The sequence below is a fragment of the Sciurus carolinensis genome, chromosome 15, assembly GCF_902686445.1.
Source record: "Sciurus carolinensis chromosome 15, mSciCar1.2, whole genome shotgun sequence".
NCBI lineage: Eukaryota > Metazoa > Chordata > Mammalia > Rodentia > Sciuridae > Sciurus > Sciurus carolinensis.
Genome location: NC_062227.1, coordinates 14,733,564 through 14,756,443, shown reverse-complemented (window position 1 = coordinate 14,756,443; position 22,880 = coordinate 14,733,564). Strand labels below are relative to the sequence as shown.

The window sequence follows — 22,880 nt, the reverse complement described above, 5'->3', positions numbered from 1 at the left end:
ACAGGAGGTTCATTAGTGTGTTGTGTGTAATAGCAAGAACATGAAAATCCAGTTTCACAGTCACGGAAGACTAATAGATGAGGACTACAATGCAGGCATGAAAATGGGGACAGGGTCTACAACTATTGGTCTGGAAATAATAAACCAAGAAGCCAGAGCTGACTTGTAAGGGATAGAAAGACCAGTGATCCATTCTTAGCTTTACATGTAACATGACTGGGGTGTAAGGAGGGCAGCCAAGGGGGCAGGATGGAAAGTTACAAGCAGGTGACAGAGAATGTGGATCCACAGCTCCTTGACAGGTGGGGAAATGAAGGTCCACCTGAGCAGCAGAGGTTAACTGCACAGTGCCCAAAGGAAACTTGACCAAGGGTTCTCCCACCATAACAAGACAAAGGGAGGCAGGGATAACTAAAGGTCCATTTCTTTAGACAGCCCAGTGGGAGACAGTAAAACCCAGGTCACCTCAGGAAAACTGCACCCTACAGTCTTCAATCAGCAAGGAGTCAATGGGGAGGGGCCTTGCACTCTGGGATAGGATGCTGGTGATAGCTCCTCCCTCCCATGTGCCTGCTCCCCAGACACCCTGTCTTGCAAGTCCTTGTTAAAACAAAGCTAGTGTTCCTTGTCTCTTATTCCATCCTTTGCACTTGAACAGGTGTGTTTCTTGCAGTGGCTATGGCTATGACAGGTTGATAAAAGTGGACTAAGACCTGAGTAGCATATACCTATTAGTCTGTAAAAGTTACACCAAAAAGCTAGAACACTGCTGGCCAGCATGAATAGTGGAACCCAAGTACATAACACTGATGTGCACCTCTCTAGGGAAATTACTAGAGGAGGCTCATTCAAATAAAATGAGTATACTGTAGGGACACAGACACAGGGAAGTTTTCAAAAGCCATGTTAAAGAAACAGCCAAGTTTTCCATCAACAGATGAATGGCTAAAGAAAATAGGATCTGAATACAATGGTATTTTACTCAGCTAAAAAAAAAAAAAGAATAAAATTTTGGCATTTGCTTGTAAATGGATGAAAATGGTGAATATCATGCTGAGTGAAATAATCCAGACTCAGAAAGTCAAGGATCAAATGTTTTCTCTCATATGCAAAAAGCTAGAGCAGAATAAAGTATGTAGGGGGATCCCATGAAAATAGAAAGGAGATCAGTGGAGGAGAGGAAGCGATTGAGTGGGAGGGGGGAAAGACAGGAAAAGGAATAAACTGGAGTGAAATTGACCACATTATGCCATGTGCATATGTGAAAATATCACAAGGAATTCCACCTCTATGCGTATCTCTATTGCACTAATTTAAAAACTGTAAATAAAAAAGAATATTACCATCTATTCTCTCTGAATGTGAGTAGCAAATGGCATTTAGCCACACATGGCATGAGTATGTGTGCATGTATAAACAGCAGGGATGCCCTGGGCCTTAGTGCACCCAACAGTGACCACATTCAGGGAAGAAAATGTTCCATAAATCATCTCTTCTTATTGGCCACAGATCCTAGAGAAATAGCCCTCACCTTAGAAGTGACCCAACTGCTCTGTCTTCCTTACCTCTGGGTTAGAATACTTCAATTTAGGAGGCAAAAAAAGTGATGATGCTTAATAGTACAAAACTATTAAAAATATTATAACTAAATGGACAGATGAGGGAGTTCAGATGATAGTATGAGGAGTGTGATCACGTGCTGATCATGGCAGTGACAGGTCAGGGCTCACCTGGGAATCTCCAGGGCATGTCGGGCCTTGACTGTCACCACTGAGAAGGAGGGGCAGGGATGCTGCTCAGCACCCTGTGGTGCTCAGACCATTACCACAATGGAGCCCTGGCATCTGTCAGTCATACCAGAGAAACCCTGAGCACAAGAAGGCAGAGCCATTCTAACAAGCACTGGAGCATAGACAGACCTCGGAGGCCTCATCTGGATCTGCCCCACATTTGAATATGACACTCAGGTTGTTCTGCTTCTGGCATACCTAACATGTGGCTCTCAGCACCATCTAGAAGCCTCTGCCCCCCACTTTCCCTAGAATTTTCCACTTTGTCCCAGAAGACCAAATGATGTTTTTTGACTTCAGTGACAAAGAACAACAGGGCACCAAAATAGGCCCCAAAATAGGCCTCTGTCTACCCAGAGGAAAGCGTATGAGGAAGCATATGCTCTGGGCAACACAGGAGGGGCAAGCAGTGACCCAGCCATGACACAAACTACATGTGACACCTGGAGCCAGGCCAGAACAGGTCAAGTCAGAAAATCCCTGTCCCATTTGTTATCAGCAACCTGAAGATCCAAGTGGGGGGAGGACCCAACACACACAGAAAGATCCTGGGAAGAGCAAGATGGTCACATATTCAGGGCCTCAGCAGGTCTGCCTTGGCAAGCCTGGGTCCTGCAATGTATCCATCTTCATCCCCAGGATCAGCCAGAAGCACTGTCCCTCAAGAGCTGGGGTTTACAACTCCTCTGTGCAGGGTGAGCAGACCCCTCAGCCTTGGACTGAGAACTGGGCTCACAGGCCTTGTTGAATTAAGTACTGCCCATCTGCACCCTGTTCCCTCAGAAAGAACAGGAAGAACATGGGCACCCTGCCCCTCCCAAGGACCCTCCATTCCCACAGGCCCATCCCACCAGAAACTCAAAGGCATACCTCCAGAGGTCCTCAGAAGTGTGACCACAGCCTTCAGAGGAAAAAGCCAGAACCTGAAGGGCACTTGGCTAAGACGGCTTCAATCACCATCCTCTGGGATGACAAACACTCCTGTCTGCCTCTCTTCAAGACAAGATTCAAGCAATTTCTTCATTAAAAATAGCCATAGTGACTGACCATTAAGGCAGGAACTGCACTTCAGTCCGCCTGCTCTTCTCTGCTTTTCAGATTGTCACCTTCTCACATCAGAAGGACAAAAATGCACCAGACATCCACTACTAGCCTCAAGGCCCCAGAACCTGCAATTCCACCGCAGAGGGAGTGGAAGGACATGGGCTTCCCTAGTCACTTACTGCTAGGGAGACTCAGGACTAGGGAGAGAAGATGCCCAGGCCCCACCAGAGCCTGGTCAGGCAGCAGGACCTCTGGACACCCCAGCTCCTGTGTCTGGAAGATTCCATGACATTCCTCAAGAGAAGAGCATGCATGTTTCCCAAGTGTGCAAAGCCACTCTGTTCAGTCTGCAGCTGCTTATCCAGCCATGTTGAAACCCAGGGTTCTAAGTCCTCCAGAAGCCATCATTAACTTCCTTCTACCAGGAATCAGCACACTAGCAATTGGGCAGGTACCCAGCCCTCTCTGCTATCCTCTCTGCCCCAGAGAGTTCACAGAGCATCTGCTACCTGTACCCAGGTTCCCTGCCCCTTCAAATGCCCCTACAACTTCCCCTGCACCCATACTCCTGCCCCCTGTACCTTCCCCTTACACCCACATTCTTGCCCTGGCACCCTGCATGTGCCCCTGCATCTGATTCTGTAGTGGCACCTGCTCTTATTGCTGCAGCCTACATTCATGGAATTTCTTTCTGCTATGTTTTTACCACTGAACATTTCTCTTTGACAAATAGGCATTTGGTTTGCTCCCATTGCCACCTCATATGATGCTTGAGTGAGTTGTATTTGAAATTGTGTGGTTTTATTTAAATGTTTACTTCTAATAAATTGTATTCTCACAAAAGTATTTCCCTTTAAAGAAAACAGAAGATAAATGTTGCCATTTATTTTACGTATTTATGATTTTATCAGGAACTTGTATACATTACATTCATGTAACTTGACTTTTGATTTCATTTGCTTTGTATTCTTGAAGTTCTTGGTGGGAAAAGATGATTTTGCAACAAAATTGAATGTACTTAGAATGCATTCAAGGTCAAGGACTAAATATCTTCAGATTAATTATGTTCTCTTTAAAAATTTCTTTGGAGACCCCCAGTTTTCATCAGAACAATCCCCTCACTACAATCTTCCGTCCATATATAATTCTTGACCTGCACTACCTCTCTGTGTATTTTTGTCTTCCCTTCTTGAAAGAATTGGTTAGATCTCACTCTTCTGTAAAGGTTTCCCTGATAAATCCTATTCATCTTCAATCAATTCATTCAATTTAGCATTTCACTAGCAGTTAGGTATATAATCCAGTCAAGCGGTTGGAGAATTACATTCATGTTTCTTGAACCTATTTATTGGATTTCCTCTGTTGATTTTGTGACAGGTCACTTTCATTATTTTGTAAAATCTTTTAAGATTATGAATTTACATACATTGCATTATAACTGGTTAGAGAATATAGTAGCTACTGTGATTGAAATTCTAGATTTACCATGTTCTGATAAGTACCTCAGTATTTTTTCTCTTTGAAAAGAACAATAATTAGTTTTTTTGATGAGAGCATCAAATTTCATTAAGAGTGCTAAGCCTGATCTAAAGAATTCCATGTTGAATACAGCATACATGTTTCATAAGCTTTGGCTTAAATGACTTAAATATCTTAGAGGATATGTGTATTGACATGCAGAAGAAATTCTAAAGTCAGTATGAGATACATGGAAAAATACTCATTTTTAAATCACTAATTAGTTAATTAACTGACTTTGAAACAGGACAAAGCTCAAAACTCATTTCAACTCCATTTTATAGCTGATAAATTGCTAGAGAGCATTGCATCAATGCTGCACTTGTCATAAATATTTTTGATCCCTTAATAAATAGTAAACCTGTAGGTAGGGGATATCTGGCCGTTTTCCTTCCTTTCAGTCACATGAATCTCATAGGGACAGAGTATTGTAGTTTAGACTTGCATTAGTGGGCCATTTCTCTTTATCCCCTAATTTATATTGAGGCCAATCAACATTATAAAAGAAAATTAATCTCTTCTTAAGGGTTTACAGGCAAAAATTATCCCAGTTTTTCACTATGTGCCCCAAGGAAATGGTGGCTTATATCAATGATTGATTTCCTGTCTGTAAAATAAAGCCAACTGGTTTTGGTGGCACGCTCCTGTAATCTCAGCAACAAGAGAGGGTGAGGCAGGAGGATTGCAAATTCAAGGCCAACCTTGGCAACATTTCAAGGCCATAAGCAACTTAGAAAGAACTGCCTCAAAGTAAAACAATTAAAAGTGTTGGGCATGTGGCTCAGTGTTTAAGTGCCCCTGGGTTCAATCCATGGTACAACACACACACACACACACACACACACACACACACACACACATTCACACAAACATACATTAAATAAATACACAAATAAGTAAATATGTATATAAATGACAGAACCTGTCAATACCCCAGGAGTCCCTCAGAAGTTCTGACATGCAAGAGAGATGAATGTATGAAGCCATCCTTCTCACATATTCCATTATAAACACAGAACCAAGAGTCATCCCTCTGCGGTTTTCTAGAACTTACTGCAGCATGTGTCTCCAAGTTCATCAACTCATGCCTTATTTGGTGAACTCACTGTTGCTCAAGTCTGTAATCTTATTGAAGAAATATCTTCAATTATCTTATGACAGCGAACTGATACAACTTTTGTAAGTGACCCTTTTGCAAAGGATTCTCTGCAAATCCTTTTGAAGAGTAGAATGGTACTGATATTGGAGAATAGAGGGGGCAAGAGGTGTTTGTGTCATTCTGTTGGAAACATAGCCAGCCCAAAAATAACAACAGGAACAAATGTCAGTAAAGAGCAAAGATCATGGTATAGCTTGACTTTCCCTTGGAATAAGAACTATGAGGGGACAGAGTGTTCATGCAGAATCAGTAAACATAAAGGACAAAAACTACCATTTTGGTGAAAAATATCAACTGTGAAATGTCTTAAAAAACAAGTGTCCGTGAGGTGATTTGTAAGGAGGTAAAGATGGTGAACTCATTACCATCCAGATTCTGGGCATGACCTCTAAATGAAGGTTGTATTATTCTCATTATTGAATAGAGTTAGGGGGACACCATAAGGCAACAGTCAGAACAGTGAAGTTACATTTCTTCTGTGGTGGCCTTGCTCAAAACAATGCTACAAAAAGTAAGAGAGAGTGTACATCTCCACATTAGCAGGAAAAATAAATGTTGTCACTGCAGTTACTGACTGGAAGAAAAGATGAACAATGACAACATAGCTGACATCAAACAGAGCACGGGTGTGACATACACAAGAGTTTTGGCAGAGAAGTGTACACACAGAAGCCCAAAGCAAAAGGCAAGATATCAGAGGTTGTTAGACATCATCTCAACCAAAGCTGGGAGAGGAACAAGGTGAAGTTAAAATATTAGTCTTATAGATGGCTGTTGAGCTGAGTGGAGGGACCAATTTAGATGTCACAGGAGAGTGGAAATTTGAAGCTCCATACCTCAGTTCTTGTGCTCCAAAGAGAGAAAATTTAAATCAGACATCAAAAGCCATGCAAGAGAACTTTATTTTAAGTAAAAGTAAAGTAAGTCTCAAACGAAGAGCACTCTTATGAGAGTGGATCATCTCCCAGTACAGAATGACAAATGAAACCATGCTGTCTCCAAATTTATTGGTGTTTTGTGGTTACCTTGAGAACTGGGGTCCACCTTCACCACTCTTTGCCAATCATATGTTCAACTCCCCCATGGCAGTTGGTGGAGGTTTTGACCCTAGTTAGTCTTTTCCAAAACTGTTATAGTGGTCATTGTTATAAGGAGAAAATTCATTTATAAGTCAATCCTATGTTACTGAGAATATTGGGGTCACTGACCAGACAGAATTTACCTTTGTATGCCTGTGCTACTAAGAAAATTTTTCTTCTGAAATTTGTTAAGATATGCATGGCCATAAATTCTGGCTTTACAATAACACTGTCAAGAATTTGTAATAGTCTCATTAATCTTTCTTGAAACAGTTCTTAAGTGGCTCCCTTTGTTCTTTGTTATGTTATTTGTACATCTGTTGTTTTTCTACACTGATTACCCACTTGCATTAAAAGTGACTTAAAGGAAACCCATGACCTTGCCCTGTTATTGGTTTGCATTTCACTGCTCACTACTCACTGCTACCTACCATATCCCACCCTCTGAAAGAACTGACAATGACCCTCTTTATTTTGTCAGGCGCAGGGAAGAGGAGGGTCCTTTTGCCTTGGGGCTGACAGGCTGAATGGCAGATGAACAGGATTCCCCCTGCCTTCCACAGGGACTACACAGTAAAAAAGGTAGTGGTCGGATGTCAGTTACAGAGACAACTCTGGCAGGATGTCCCTCCTCACACTGGAGACCAGCCAGACTTTGATAAACTTTATGAAGTTCCTCACTTATCTTCAATAGCCCCATGGAAAGATTGAATAAAAATCCTCACAGATGAGAAATTGAAGCACAGACAGCGGTCAAGTTTGCCCTAAACTAGCAAATAAGGGGTCTGGAATGCAGGTCCCTCCACCCTGGGTCAAGGCTCCTAGTTGTATCTTCACTGGACTGAGGCTCTGATAGAGTTGATTTATGATGCAAAAAATTCAACATGATAGCTTTAAAAACAGGAAAGCTTAAGTTCTAACCATCAAAATATCCCCTTTACTAACAATATTACAGTACAAAATTCTGATGTCTTTTTCAGATTTAATAAATATAATCATATTAAATATTATTACAGCATATTACAAACAACACAAAATGCAAAGATGGCATTCAGATTTCTCACAAAACATATTTTGTCCTAGATTTAAAAGAATGTATTCAGATGTATCACTTATACATTTTTATGGAGCATGTCAAAGGACTTCAACATATGTATACAATATAAGTTTTATCAAGTAACACTGATTTGATTTTGAGGTCACTATAGTGTAATCTCCCTTCAGTTTTTTGTGATTAATGACTCTGCATAGAATTCATACTGTGACAGAGCACTATCTCTGTGTGCCCTTCAAGAATGGGGACATTCTAGCATTCCAAGCAGGCATTGATGTAGGACACAGGAGGCTGTACACCTGAGGAATTTGGAGAAAGCAGGTTTATTTAAGCTGAAGCAATCCAGAGGGGCTAACACCAAAAATCTCTGAACCCCAGGTCTGAAAATTCTCTTAGATTTCTACTCAGGGGGTGGTTACACAACAGGGTGCTTAACATAACAGTTACTTTTTGTTCCACATTCTTATGTTTCACAAGTTTTTATTAAGGTAATAAACTAACTTTTGCATATCAACAAGTTAGATTGCAGACCTAACATTTTACTACTAAAAGAAACCTAGTCTTTACAACAAGTCTCCACCAGAGTGTGAGGTACAGTCCCAGGAAATACAGGTGACAAAAACCCAGGAAGACTAGGTCTCCACTCCTCATCAACTTGGGATCCCCAGAAAGGGATATCAACAATCCCAATCCAAAACAAAGATGTTCAGACTTCTGTCACCAAAGTGGAGAAGCACAGATGTTGTGGTCTTAGTGAATTCTTGTTAGTGGCTTACTGGTAAAGGTATTTAGGTAAATTATTTGACTTTATTGAGTCTCAGTTTTCTCATCTATAAAGTGGAATTGAAAACAGCACTTTATGGGGATTAGGTTTGTGTTTTAGGAAATTAATCACATGAAGGACTCCAAGTCAAACCATCCACATTTAGTTCACAGTACTGTGACTTGGAAGCTGTGTGACCTCAAATAATCCCTTAACTTCTCTATGCTTCAGTTTTCACTTCTGGGAAATTGGAATGAAACTGGACATGGTAATGAATTTACAGAGCTAATATGGATTAACATATGTGAGGTGGTTAGGATACAGTAGATGTCCTTTGAGTTGGCAATCACTATTATTAGAAAGGACTTGTGTGGAAGATCCATCTGGATGTGGTAAGTGGTGTTCAAGAATTTCAAGATAGTGTGGATATCTGGGGCTGTGTTAACATGGCTCAGTGTGTTAACGGTGCAGAGTTGTTCTGTGAGGGTGTGTCAATGTGACAAAAATACATTGGTATGCTCACATTGGTATGCATCAGAACTTCATATACATAAAAACATAATAATAACTTTTAAATAAAAATAACATCCACCACCGACCAACTCTCTGACCATAGGCAAGGCCCACGTCTTCTGCCTCCTTCTGCAACTGTCAATCAGAACTGATGGGAGCATCCACCAGAGAAGGTGGGGGCAGATGAGCTAACTTTAGGGAAACTCTGGGAAGAAGCCTTGGAAGTGCTGGGTGCTCAGTCTTCAAATCTCAGTGGCAACGTGAGTGGCTTGGAGCTGGAGGCTCGGGTTTGCAGTATGTGTCTTGTTTGTGTCATGGCCTTGGCTCAGTCATGTGCTCTTTCTCAGTCTCAAACTCTTGTTTCCAACATGAAATAATCAGGCCTAGTTTGCAGGGATAAGAGACATGTCTGGAGGATGGCACTGAAGGGCATTCCCTTCGTGGACCCCTGATCCTGAGGTCATCACATGAAACACCACCGACATCCTCATCCACAACCTCGATGTCTTCATCTCCCCCATCAGGAGGTTTTAGTGCAGGGTCAAGATGAGAAAATGCTTTATGAGGTGTGGCCTCATGCAGGGGCGGGAGTCAGGTGGCACAGAAGGATGCCCTCCTCAGGTGTGTCTCATCCCCCCCACTGCCACTTCTTGTAACCCAGTCAAAAATGACCCCAAGGAAAGCTGAGGGTGGACCTGCCTTCCCAGCTAGGAGGTTCAATATGCCTCCCATGCTGAAATCCAACTCAGCTCTCAGACACCTCAGTGAAGTTCAAAGAGGTGAGACCTTCAGGTCAGTCACCAACACCTGAATAAGAATGGACATTAGGAGCCGGGTTTCTGAGGCAGGAGGATGGACAGTTTAAAGTCAGTCTCAGCAAAAGTGAGGCAATAAGGAACTCAGGGAGACCTTATCTCTAAATAAAATACAAAATAGGGGTGAGGATGTGGTCACTGGTCGAGTGCCCCTGAGTTCAATCCTGGTACCCCATAAAAGGAATTGGCATTAGTATGTAGTGCTAAAAATAATACCCATATTCCCCAGGGGCTCCATGAATGTTTGTTGAATGAATAAATGCTTTTGGCTTCCACCTACCAAGTACTTATTATCTGCCAATGGTATGCTAGGCATCTAACCTGAATTCCTGTAAGTGCCAAAGGACCAGCCCATGAGTAACTTTCTCTCACCGTCCTCATTTTATAGACTGGAAAGCTACAGCTCTAAGAGGTGAACCCACATGTCACGTGGCTGGTTACCCAGCTACTGAGCAACAGAACCAGCCTTTAACCCTGGCCTGTCTACCTACCCCTGACCTCCCCCCACACCCAGGACTTAACCAAGTGTCCTGAACCAACCAGACATTACGGGGACTTTGAATAACTGCCTATTGAATGGACAAATGTCACACACCATCTGCTGGAGTCTCCCTGGGAAAATACATCCTTTTCAAATTTCTATGAGTTGAAGTGTCTCTCCTGGCAGTTCCCCTGGGCCCCTTAAAACTCAGGGAGGAGAAGACACCCTCAAGCTTCAGAGCCAGCAGTCAAAGGCAGATTAATATCCACATATTCCCAGCCCAGGATGGCTTCCTCTTCCATGCCAAGTCCTGGAATCCATCACTCTTCCTTGAAGTGACTTGAGGACGGAGTCACCTCCTGGTTCCTGATGTAAGTTTCTGCTCCTAGAAATGGGCAGAGGGCCACCTGCAGCCTCTCCTGTTCATGTTTATGAGAGGCAGAGAGGAGGAGCTGATGGAGAGAGCAAGCTGCATGTGGGAAGGCCAAGTGCAGAGTCCCATTCTGTCCTCCCCTGCCCAGACACTGAGCCAGAGAAACAGCCAGAGGCTCAGTCACCTAGGGAGGACAACAGCCCTGGAAACAGGTGTGAGTTTTTTTTTTTTTTTTTTTTTTTTTTTTTATTGTAAACAAATGGGATACATGTTGTTTCTCTGTCTGTACATGGCGTAAAGGTATACCATTTGTGTAATCATAAATTTACATAGGGTAATGTTGTTTGATTCATTCTGCCATTTTTTCCCTTCCCCCCCTCCCCTCCCACCCTTCCCCTCCATATATACAGTCCTTCCTTCCTCCATTCCTGCCCCCCTCCCTAAACCCAACTCCGACCCCAACACTAACCCTGCTCCACAACTGCCGGCAGAGCAGACCACGGGTCCAGTGAATGTGAACTCTTGTCGCTCTTTCTCTTCTGTCCAAGATGCCATAAATCTAAACCCTACTTTTGTTTTGTTAAATAAAATGGGAGATGTGGGTGTCTCAACCGAGCAGGACAGTGGTGAAACAGATTGTGGTTTCAGAAACAGAAGAGCTGAAGTGTGGAGTGTCCCAGCATTGAGGGCCGAGGGCACCTGTCATCATGGTGGATGTGAACACCCTGCGTTAAGAATTTTTAAAAGATGCAATAAACACAAGAGGCCAAAAGAGTAACTAAAATGGGAAGGTGGGCCTTATGGCCCATGTTGACATGAAACTAAGATGCAGAGAAGTCAGGTTCCTATCTTAGGTCACACAGCAAGTGACTCTCTGTTCCTTTTTTATTTTATCTTATTTTGTTTTCATTTCATTTGGGGAAGAGGTCACAGGGAATTGAACCCAGGGGTCTTTAACCAATAAGTCACATTCCCAGCTCTTTGTGTTCTTATTTTGAAACAGGGTCTTGCTAAGTTGCTGAAAGTGACCTTGAAATTGTGATCTTCCTCCCTCAGCCTCCCCAGTTGCTGGGATTACAGACTTGCATCACCAAGTCCAGAAAGGAATAAGCTTTTTAAAGGTTATAAATGTGATTCAAAAGGTTTTTGGACACAAAATGGCTCATTAAATAAATGGACTATTTCAATAATTTCAGCAAATTTAATAAAAAAAATACAGTGTGTGCCTGCTACTCCTTAGTCACACCAGGAGATTCTGACAAGAGACGGTAGATGAGCAAGTGATTCAGGTTCTACTGCATCTGGGGTTTGAGTTTCCAAAGCCCAAAAACGTTTTTTTTTTTCATTGGAAGTCACAGCATATTTGAGTAGATCAGTAGTTGCATATTGAACTAGCTTAAAATAGGATAAAATGTTGCTGTAGATATTTATAATTTTTCTCTCTGGCCAAATTGACATATCATAATGGGCTTTTCTAAAGCAGGTTGCTTGCTCTGGGCAAAGTTAGCATGGGGTCTCAGGTAATACCTGCATGGGACTGTCCCATGTGTGGCAGGATGTCAAGTAGCAGGCCTGACCCATGCCCATTTGGGGTAAATGGCACCCTCCCCCAGCTGTGAGCGCCCAAAAGGTGAGATGTCCTCTGCCCACCTCCCATTGAGAACCATTGTTCCAGAGTCAGAACTGGTTATGGTTGAGTGTTGGAGTGTCAGTTAGTACAGGATGATATTGGGAAGAAACAAACAGATTCCCTACTGGGAAAGAAAACAAAACCTGACTCTGGTAGAAGAATTCAAACAGAATAAACTAGTTGTTTTGTCTCCATGGAATACCAATGTAAATGATTATTTGCAGTATTAAAACCTTCTTATTAGCATCCTGTTAAAGAGCCCCTTGGCCCACCCACACAAGTGTCTGAAACAGGACTGATTCTGAAGTTGGCTAAACTCCTTTCATGCAGTCCACAGAATGGTCGGGAAGTCATGTGCAGAAGGTTTCCACTCAAGTTCCATTCAGAGCCTAATTGCATTATGTATTTCCCAAACCCAATTAGCTTCATGAGCTGTTTAGATCAAAAGCAACATATCTCTGTGTGTGTGTGTGTGTGTGTGTGTGTGTGTGTGTGTGTGTGTGTTGAGGTCCGGGACATAAGGTGCCCAACATCCTGGTCAACCAGAGTCTGCTTTAGCAATACAATCCCTGTACCCTAGGAAACCCTTCAGTCTCCAGCAAACCAGAGTAACTGGTCCCCCAAGAGAGAACATGAGAGCTTCTCATGGAAACCCTTCCTGTAAGGTGGCAGTTAATAAAGAAAAAAGGACAATGACAAAGAGATCTTAAGTCTACAGGTCCACAGGCAGGCAGGCTTTGTGGCCCTGAGTTTGTGTCAGCACCACACAATAACTGAGGTGGGGAGAGGTCCTTCTGCATAGAATAGCTATTAAGTTGTAGGGAGGAACCTGCCTGAAAAGAATGGGTTCCCAGGACCCATCTCTCCAGGGAAGCATGAACAGATTGAGCAAAATTTGAATCAACTTCTTCAGAATTCTGGAGGACACTCAGAAGTTTAGAGCAACCAAACACTGATTTTTTGGAAGCATCAAAGTGGTCAGAGAGTATGGTGACTTTTCACTTGCCTGCTTCATTAACTTCCTCTGCTTTGTTATGACCTTGAATAGGTCAATAGTATTCCAAGGGTGGGATCCTGGCCCTTGGCCCTGGGGCTTGCACAGCAGATTTTCTTCTCAAAGAATTGTGTGTGTGTGTGTGTGTGTGTGTATGTGTGTGTGTGTGTGTGTGTGTGTGTGTTTGTGTGTCTGTGCATATGTGTGTGTTCCAACTTGTCTAGGGACACCCCAACAACATGACCAAGGTGCTTGCCCTCAGGGTGTCTAACAGGAAACTGTCTCAGCACAGAAAATGACACCCAGAAGACATTCTCTTAAATGTCATAAAGCAAATGAGCAACTCACTGCCGCCTGGGACTAAAGAAATTAAAGAGGCACTAAATACAATGGAAAGACTTTCTGTGTTTGTAGATTGGAAAACTCAACATTGTTAAGATGAAAATACTACCCAAAGCAACAGAGTTGATACAATCATTAACAAAATTCCAAGTCTTTTTGTAGAAGGTAAAAAGAGATCTTTAAATTCATGAGGAAACCCTTACATAAACTCCTATCTATTTGCCCAAGTCTGGATTAGAAATGTCTCCTGTGTGTTGAAAGCTTAGTCCCAGCTGGTGGCACTACTGGGAGGTGGTGGAACCTTTAAGAGATGAGGCATAGGGAAAGGAAATTAGGTCACTGGGCATGTGCTCCTGACAGGGATGTTGGGACCATGGCCCTTTCTCTTTATCTTTTCCCCCTGCTTCCTTTCCACTGTGGATGAATTACTTTACTCTACTGCATGCTCCCTGCCATGATGGTCCACCTCCTCACAGGTCCAAAAGCAGCAGAGCAAATAGCTACAGACTGAAATCTCCAAAATTTGAGTCAAAATGAACCTTTCCTCCTTGTAAGTTGGTTGCCTTAGATGTTTTCTTACAGCAGTGGAATGCTGACTAACAAAGAATTTCTGGAGTCCCATAATTGACCTAACAATGTTTAGAAAGAAAAACAGTCTTGGAGGACTCATAGTTTGGATTTCACAACCTACTACAAAAACCATAGTAATCACATCAGTGTAGTAATGATGTAAGTAAAAATATAGACTAGAAAATGTAATACAGTTAAAGGTTCAGAAATAAACCTGTACATTTATGGCCAATTCATTTTCAATAGAACACTAAATGGGAAAATAATTGTCTCTTCAACAAAAGATGCTAGAACAACCAGATATTCACATGGAAAAGAATAAAATCATGTTCCAATCTCACACTACTTACAAAAGTTAACTTGAAGTGTGGATATTATGGACCTAAATATAAAAGATACAATCATAAAAATCTTAGGATAAAATACATGTTTGACATTTGATTTGGCAATAAATTCTTATATATGACATTAAAAACATGAACAATGAGGTTGCATGCTGACAGGCAGCTTGGCCACTGCAGATGCTCCCTCTGCACTCACCAGCCAAGCCTTGTTCTGGCCAGGGCAGCTCTGGAAGGTGGCGAATGGAGAGGGAGCCATGGGGACTGTGCATGCCCAGAGTTTGAAGCCTCCTCCATCAAATGGGCCTGATTTTGGAGCATAAGGTGAAGAAGTAGAATTTGTTGAAGTTGAACCTGAAGCTAAATAGGAAATAATGGAAAACAAAGACATGATAGTCCAGCATGTTCACTTCAATGGCCTTGGAAGGACTAGGGATGACGTCATCATGTATGAAATTGGAGATGTTTTTAAGGCTAGAAACCTCACTGAGGTGATGAGGAAGTCTCATGAAGCCAGCAAGAAGTTGCTGCATCTGGGGATCTTTAGACAAGTGGACATTCTGATCCACACATGTCAAGGTGATGACATGCTGCACAATGAGTTAGAAGTCACCTTTGAGGTGACAGAGCTAAGGAGACTGATGGGCAGCTACAACACCATGGTGGGGAACAATGAGGGCAGCATGGGACTCAGTCTCAAGCTCCATAACCTTCTAGGATGTTCAGAAAAAGTGACGTTTGAGTTTTCCTATGGAACCAAAGAAACTTCCTATGGCCTGTCCTTCTTCAAACCCCAGCCTGGAAACTTCAAGAGAAATGTACAAAGTCACTGGGCAGTTCCTGTGGACCTCACTTTGGGAGGCAGACAGAGGCATGTCCACTGAGTACAGCTTTCCCATGTGGTAAAGCAGCCACAACCATCAAGTTGGAGGGCATGTGGTGGGAGCTTGGCTGCCTCTCCAGGACAATATCTTTCATGGTGCAGAAAGAATGTGGGCATTTGCTAACATTGTACTTTCACATGCCATGGTCATCAACTCTGGGAAGTCTTCCATCTTACCAACAAGAGGTGCCCTGCTGAAGGTTAACCAGGAACTGGCGGGCTACACTGGTGGGAATGTGAGCTTCCTAAAAGAAGACTTTGAGCTTCAGTTGAACAAGCAGCTTATGTTGGATTCAGTGTTCTCAGCCTCTCTCTGGGGTGGAATGTTGTTGCCCATTGGTGAGAAACCACCGATTATTGCTGACAGGTTTTACCTTGGAGGACCCATCAGCACCCATGGACTCAGCATGCACAGAATTGGACCCCAGAGTGAAGGGGACTACCTGGGAGGAGAGGGCTACTGCGCGATGGCCTGCACCTGTACACCCCACTGCACTTCTGGCCAGGCCAGGCAGTTTTGGGGAGCTCCTCAGAACCCACTTTTTCCTGAATATGGTGAACCTCTGCAACCTCAACTATGGGGAGGGCCCCAGAGCCCATATTCATAAACTGGTCAAGGGCACCTGCTGGTCCTATGGAGCGGGCATCATCCTCAGGCTGGGCAACATTGCTCGCCTGGATCTCAAATACTGTGTCCCCATGGGAGTGCAGCAAGGCAACAGGATACGTGAAGGTGTGCAGTTTGGAGCTGGGATATGGTTCCTATACTTGGTGCTTCCTCCAGAGAAGCTTGGGGACACAGGCAGCAGGAGTCACCATGCCACATGCCTTCTCAGAGGATGCTGTTGAGCAGTCCTGGGAAATCAGCCAATAAATTTTAAAGACAAACAAAAAAATGAAAAACAAAATAAAATATAGATAAATGGAATCCATCAAAATTAAAACTTCTGTGCATCAAATATCATTATCAAGAAAAAAAGGCAAATAAAATGGGAGAAAATATTTGAAATTAAAATATTTAATATGACAAGGATCTGGTATCAAAAACATATAAAGAACTTTTAAGTCAGTAACAGAAAGACAAATTTACAAAATTTACAAAACCAATTTACAAAATTTGAGTGAACATTTCTCCAAAGACACAAATGACTGCATTATCATTCATTAAAGAAATACAAGTCACAATTACAAGGATACATCAGGATATCTAGAATACAAAGAAGAGAATAACAAATATTGGTGATACATGGAGAAACTGGAACTCTCTTACATTGCTGATGGGCATCTAACACGGTACCATCATTATGGAATGTGGTTTCATTGTTCTGCATAAAACATTAAACATATAATTAACATTTGACCCATCAATTTCACTTATGGATATATATCCAAAAACTTTGAAAGGAGTTACAGAAAACAAATGTTTTATATACAAATGTTCACAGCAGCACTATTCACAGTAGCTAAGAGATGGAAACAACCAAAGGTCTATCAACAGATGAATAAACAAATAAAATGTGAGATATACTTACAGCAAGTGCTCAGCTGTGAAAGGACTCTCATGCCTGCTGCAACCTGGAAGAACCAAAGAACACTCTACTAAACAAGAGAACCCAGATACAAAAGTTCGCATAGTGCATGATTTCAGTGAGGAACCAGGAGGAAACTGGGAAGACTCATTAGCAAAGGATTTCTGCTTCTCAGTAGTTAGTAGGTTTTTAATCACAATATCTATAACATCAGCCACAGAAACCTTTTGTGGAGTGTTGTCAGACACTGAACTAGACACATGGCATGTGCGACATTACTGAGCCCTCTCAATATAGGAGGCCCATTTGACTGATGGGGAAACTGCTGTCTGAGAGGTAATTTCAAAACAAGATTCAATCTCTGCATTTTATGGAAAAAATCAAATGTACTTCTAAGAATTACAAATATGTGTAATGGGTCACTGCCAAGAACTCTGCAAAATTCCAAGCAATTGTTTTGCAATATGATATTAAACCCATCACAGCTTGTCTAATGATATCATTGAAGGTAAAAGCATCCTAGAGATTCACCATCCAGTGCAGTAGCTCCTAGCTACCTGTGACTCCAAAACTTTAAAATTGAAATGAAATAACAGGAAACTTGTTTCCAATTGCATTAGTCACATTGAAAATGCTCAGCAACCATATATGCCTAACGTCTACCATATTGGATAATCAGCTGTGGAACATCCCCATCGCTACAGAAAGCTTTAGTGGATGGCATCACCCAGAAACACTATGCTTTCAAATTTCTGAGATTAGTCTGACAATCTTGTGACTCTTCTCTTCTCATGACCTTCCCATGTTTTGTTAAACAGTGTGTGTGTGTGTGTGTGTGTGTGTGTGTGTGTGTGTGTGTACATCTACTCCTCAAAAGAGTTAGGCTAACAAACTGAGCCTGTCCATAAAACTTTTGAACAGTCATGCCACAAATACTCCAGGCCCTGAATTGATTTATCTTTATGTTTGGGTGAATTCTTCACATTTTGGGTCTCTTTGGTAATCTTTCACCCCATTCTGTTTTAATTGCCTTGGCTGGCTGTTATAATTCATCATGAATGCATCATGGCCCAGGCCTGACTCTCCTGACAGAAGGAACAGCCAGTCTTTGAGAGGTCTAAGGCATTTTTCTCCCTTCATCTTTCTCAGTTTCCAGCATATATTTGTCACTCTAAGAAAGCATGAACTCTGGATTTGTTGTACTTTAATTGATTTTACCCTCGACAAGTCAGACTGCCCATCAGCTCTTTTATTGGGCTTCCCTGAACTTTCCTTAAAGCTAGGGTTTTCATCTGGGCCTGAAACCAAACTGTCATCAAGCAATTTCCTTCCCTCACCAGCTCTCAGGACCCATCTTATTTCCATTCCCATAAATCTCTTGAGAAAGAAAAGAAAGAGATTTGCAATGGTACAAGGGAAAGATAGTAGATGAAAGAAAAATAAACAGGAAAAAGGAAAAGAGAATGGATAGGAAGTCCTTACTCTTAACTTTTTCGTGATTTTTTTCTGAATATTTTATCCAGATTGTTAACAGGGTAGAATTAGAGAGAAGAATGTATGGATGAAAGGATAGAAGGATAGAAGAATGGAAGGGAGGATGGGTGGATAGATGAATGGATAGACGGGAGTATGGATGGATGAGTGGCATTTCAGCAGGATTGCACAGTGGCTACCACCGAGGGTCCCATGTTGAGCTGCATTTTTCCCCTTACATCTGATGCTGAAACCCAGGATGGGTCTTTCCACTGACTAAGCAGAACCCAATCCAAATGCCCCAGCACCAGTGGATAGAGACTCACCTTCCATTTACCTGGATGCCCAGTTTCTGCATGCAACACTGGACTCCAGATTGGTGAGTTCCCCTTAGGCAGGTCCCCTAGACCACTTAAACACATCTCAGCTGATCTGAGAAGTGGCCATTGAATATCCGGGGTTCTCAAGACGGCTGAGGTGTGTGGGTACCTCCAGTCACGACTTTCAAAGTTACAGTTGGTCCCTATAGTGGTCTTATTTGCCGGGTGGATTCCTGATTTTATGGTGCTGAGATTCTTTTTCAGGGTTTGAGGTTCATCTTATATTTTTTCGTCTTGCTCAAAATCCTGGCCAGGTCCTCAAACTCTCTAGGCTAATGCCCAGTAGACACTGGTACTGTGTGACGACCAGACCATTGTACTACCTCCTCATTGCCTAACACATGGTCGTGGGATGCCATTGATCACTAACTTAGGCATTTCTCAGTCTTCACCATGGGATCTAGGATTTCCACCCCAGCAAACTCGCCCCTGAGATGTTTATTAAACAATCTCAAACACCTTCACCTGTTCCCTGAATTAGAGCTAAACTTTCCTTTAGATAATAAGTCAGAATGGTCTATTTATGACACCCTAAATTCTAGCTTTATACAAGGTATAATTATATGCATAATTAAGTACATATGCGAGCGACCTGGTGAATGGAAAGAGACTTTTCCCCTTCGTGTTTTTCCTTTCTTTCGTGCTAAACCTAATCTCTGCTCTCCTCAAAAACCTGAATACATTCTCTTGGCTTATTCCTTATTTTCAAGTTTTTCTTTCTCGCGTCTCGGCTCTCCCTGCAGGCTCAAGCCCTCCAAACCTAAATTAAAAGGACCAAAGCATCAAGTTTCTGCTAGAACATATTAGCCCCTTTCAGATTCAGATCTCAGTCAAGGGTTACATTGAAATGTAAATGAAGAAAGGTGCAGTGGGAGACCAGTTTCAAATCCAAGGGAAAAAAAAAAAAAAAGAAAAGTGTCCATTTTAAATTTCTCCTGGGCTACAACTCAGAATACTTTTCTCCCTTTCAACTTTTCTCTCTTCTCATTTTCTCATGCTTTAATTAATTACCATTATCATTATTCTTCTAGGACTTTTGTTTTTCTTAAATGCTATATTTTTGAGCTCACAACTTTGATCCTACATACCTAGGTTAATGATTTTTGATCAGTTCTTTTTATCCAACTCTAGAGTTATTTTTGAACATCCATTACATTGCAATGGAGATAAATATTACAAGGCCTTTGCTTTTGTGTTAAATATAAGTGTGCATAAAGATTAAAATTTTAAAAATGGTCACATGATTTAAAGAGGTTCAATTTAAATTGGGTAAACTAATAGAAGTAAAATGTCCTTAAAATTAACTCACAAGTCTCTAGGTGGTCACACTAATAAAATATTAATGTTTATAAAATGTCTAACATCAATTTTTCTAGGACTTTTTTTCAACAGGAAAGAGATGGCAAATACTGTTGGTACACTTGTCTTATATCTTGGTTTTTCTATAATAAGATGAGTGAATTAGAGTCGACATGTATGGGATTACTCAAATGTGTTTGTTAGAGACATCTGATTAATTTATAAAGTTATTCCATGGAGTAACATACTTAAAAACATTATTCTTTGTATATTAAATGTGTTCATATTTTCCAGGTATACAAGTGTTTAAAGCAGAAAATTTATCAAGCTGCTGTTCTCCAAATTAAACTTGTCTGTAATGGTAAACCTATCATTTAATGTTCTATTATAGGACCTGTCATCAATAGGGTAAGAAAGAGTGTAATGTGCAGTAGCAAAAATGGAACAACAGTGACTGAAATTGGGGTCTCTGATGACCTCATGGCTGTGGCATGCCTGGTGCCTGGGAGTGCTCCTGTGCAGGGCCACAATGTACTGCTGTGTGATCTCAGGCACACAGCTCTTGGGCAGGAAGGAATACTTATGCTAGATAACCAGTGTTTCATCAGCTCCCTTCTCTGGTTCCTGCCCACCTTACAGTAACTTTGAAACCTAACATTGTGCATATATAAAGATTGCTGACATAACTCTTTAGATTTGAATTGCCATCAGAGAACAGAACTCCATCTGATCTCAGTTTAATCTTCAAAATCTGTGTTTATAACTCTTTATTTTCTAATACTCCTTTACCCCTCACTGAAAAGCTCCACGTTACCTGAGATAAGGCTCTGCCTCACAACCCTGCTACACATTAGAATGACTCCAAAGTAAGCCAGACTTTAACTCATTTAAAGTTGTGTTCAAAAGTTTGATGTTTGTTGTAAAGATTACTGTGAGCTCAAACAGGAACTCAGCCAAAATTCAAGATAGCTATTGCACAAACTGAATGTTTTACTGTTGATGATTCCATTTTGTATTTTCCTTGTAAACTATAATTGTTGCCTGATCAATATTTTGCAGAAGTACTGCTTCAAGAGCGAACATCATAACTTAACTTGGAATAGTAAGCCATCACCTATAGAGCAGATAATGTAAATCCCAATTAGATAAAAGGGGGTAAATAACTATAAAGTTATAGACATTAAAGCTAAAGCCCAGTACTCTTACTTTATGACTGGTGAGACTGACTTGCTTGATGGTTAAGATCAAGCTTAGAGTTTGAGATTAAATACAGAGGTCAAGAAAAGTCCATATTTGGTCTTGCCCTCAAAGTCAGCCTGAACCCAGGGAACAAGAGAACTTCTCCAAGGAACTTTGCAACTCTGGGTCACACAACCTCCTGACCAAGGAGATTGATGAGGCCATGAGAGGAAAAACCACTCAGTGCACCTGCTGCAGAGGAGGGTCATGGAAAAAGGGAGACATCTCTAATGCTTCCAAGGGGAGCCACCTCATCTAGTAGACCTTGCCTAACCAAATGGTGCTAATGGAGCTAAGAAGCTCCTCTTAAGTTCTCTATGAGTGACCCCTGTGGGAACTCAACTGACTCTTTAACAGACAGGAACAGGTCATTTTGACCAGCTTGATCTTAAACACCTAGCAAAGCAGTTAAAACTAAAATATAGCCATTCTCGGGCATTTATAAATGATAATAACTATCAAGAGAAGTTGCCAGAGTCAGAAGTTTTTAGTCTGTTTAAGGCCTACAGACACAGCTAGGCTTAATTTATGTTTGCTAGTATCTCTACTAAATGGTGTGTTTACATTCCTGATAACCTAGACAATGTTAAAGTTCCCAAATAAAGGCCTTTCCTCTCCAGCCTTTGCTAGGCCTTGTTATGGGAACAACTTCTCAATTCTTCCACCCTCTGGTGAGGAATTTTTGACTTCTGTCATCTTTATAATATGCATTAACATGTTCCAGATTCTACAACATTTATGTTATATCAATCTCATTTCAGTTCTCATGTCTTTTTCTTCTTCTCTCATAGAAGCACCCATCCCTAGATGCCCTTACAGCCTGCTCTTCCCCAACCGGACTTCTACCTTGGACCCCTCAGTTGACCCAATTTCTAAAAAGGGAACTCCAAACTACTTGCCCCACGCTACCCACTTCCAGCTTGAAGAATCCAGATCAGTCATCACCCCTTTTCCCTATAGCAGTGAAGGAGTTCCTAATATTAGAGGGGTAAATGAAGTCAGAATTGGGGACAGGCAGTCAGTGTAGAAATAGGGGATCAATCATATCGACGAAATGAAGTCCTTGAAAATCATCTGCCTTTGAAAGTCTGAAATGAGAATGAACTTTTTACATCTCATCTGCAAAACCCACCCCAGTCACCTAGGTAGGAAGGAGAGAGAAGGCTTCAAAAAGAACTGGAGAGCAAGATTTTCTTATAAAAAAAGAAATGGGGAAATATAATGTATAAAGCTGCTCCCCCACCCACCAGGTACAGCCATTTTGTCCGCCTCCCAACCACTTGTCAATTTGAGCTTCACCCGCCTCTTCCATTACAGGAATTTCCGGCCTCCCCACCACCTGTCAATCTGTGCTCTGCCCGACTCTTATGTTACAGGAATTTCCGGCTTACACTGTAGCCATTTTCCTGCTTCCCATGTTACGTCCTAACATGCTATTGGTTCATCAGTCAGCTTGCAAGAATTCTCCTTCGCTATTGGTTCCTTCCAGCCTGCGAGATTCCAATATCTGGGAGAAGCCACATGCCATCTTTCTCTTTTTCCCCTTCTTTTCACCCTGAGCAGATGTGTTAATCGTCCGCATAAATAAAGTCTCGTGTCTGCGAAGCATTT

The 22,880-nt window shown here is 41.8% G+C and overlaps 1 pseudogene; it reads left to right on the top strand.

The window, feature by feature from the left end:
• The first annotated feature begins 14,723 nt into the window (after window positions 1-14,723).
• Window positions 14,724-16,198, top strand: LOC124965775 (sorting and assembly machinery component 50 homolog; annotated as a pseudogene).
• Window positions 16,199-22,880: the final 6,682 nt, after the last annotated feature.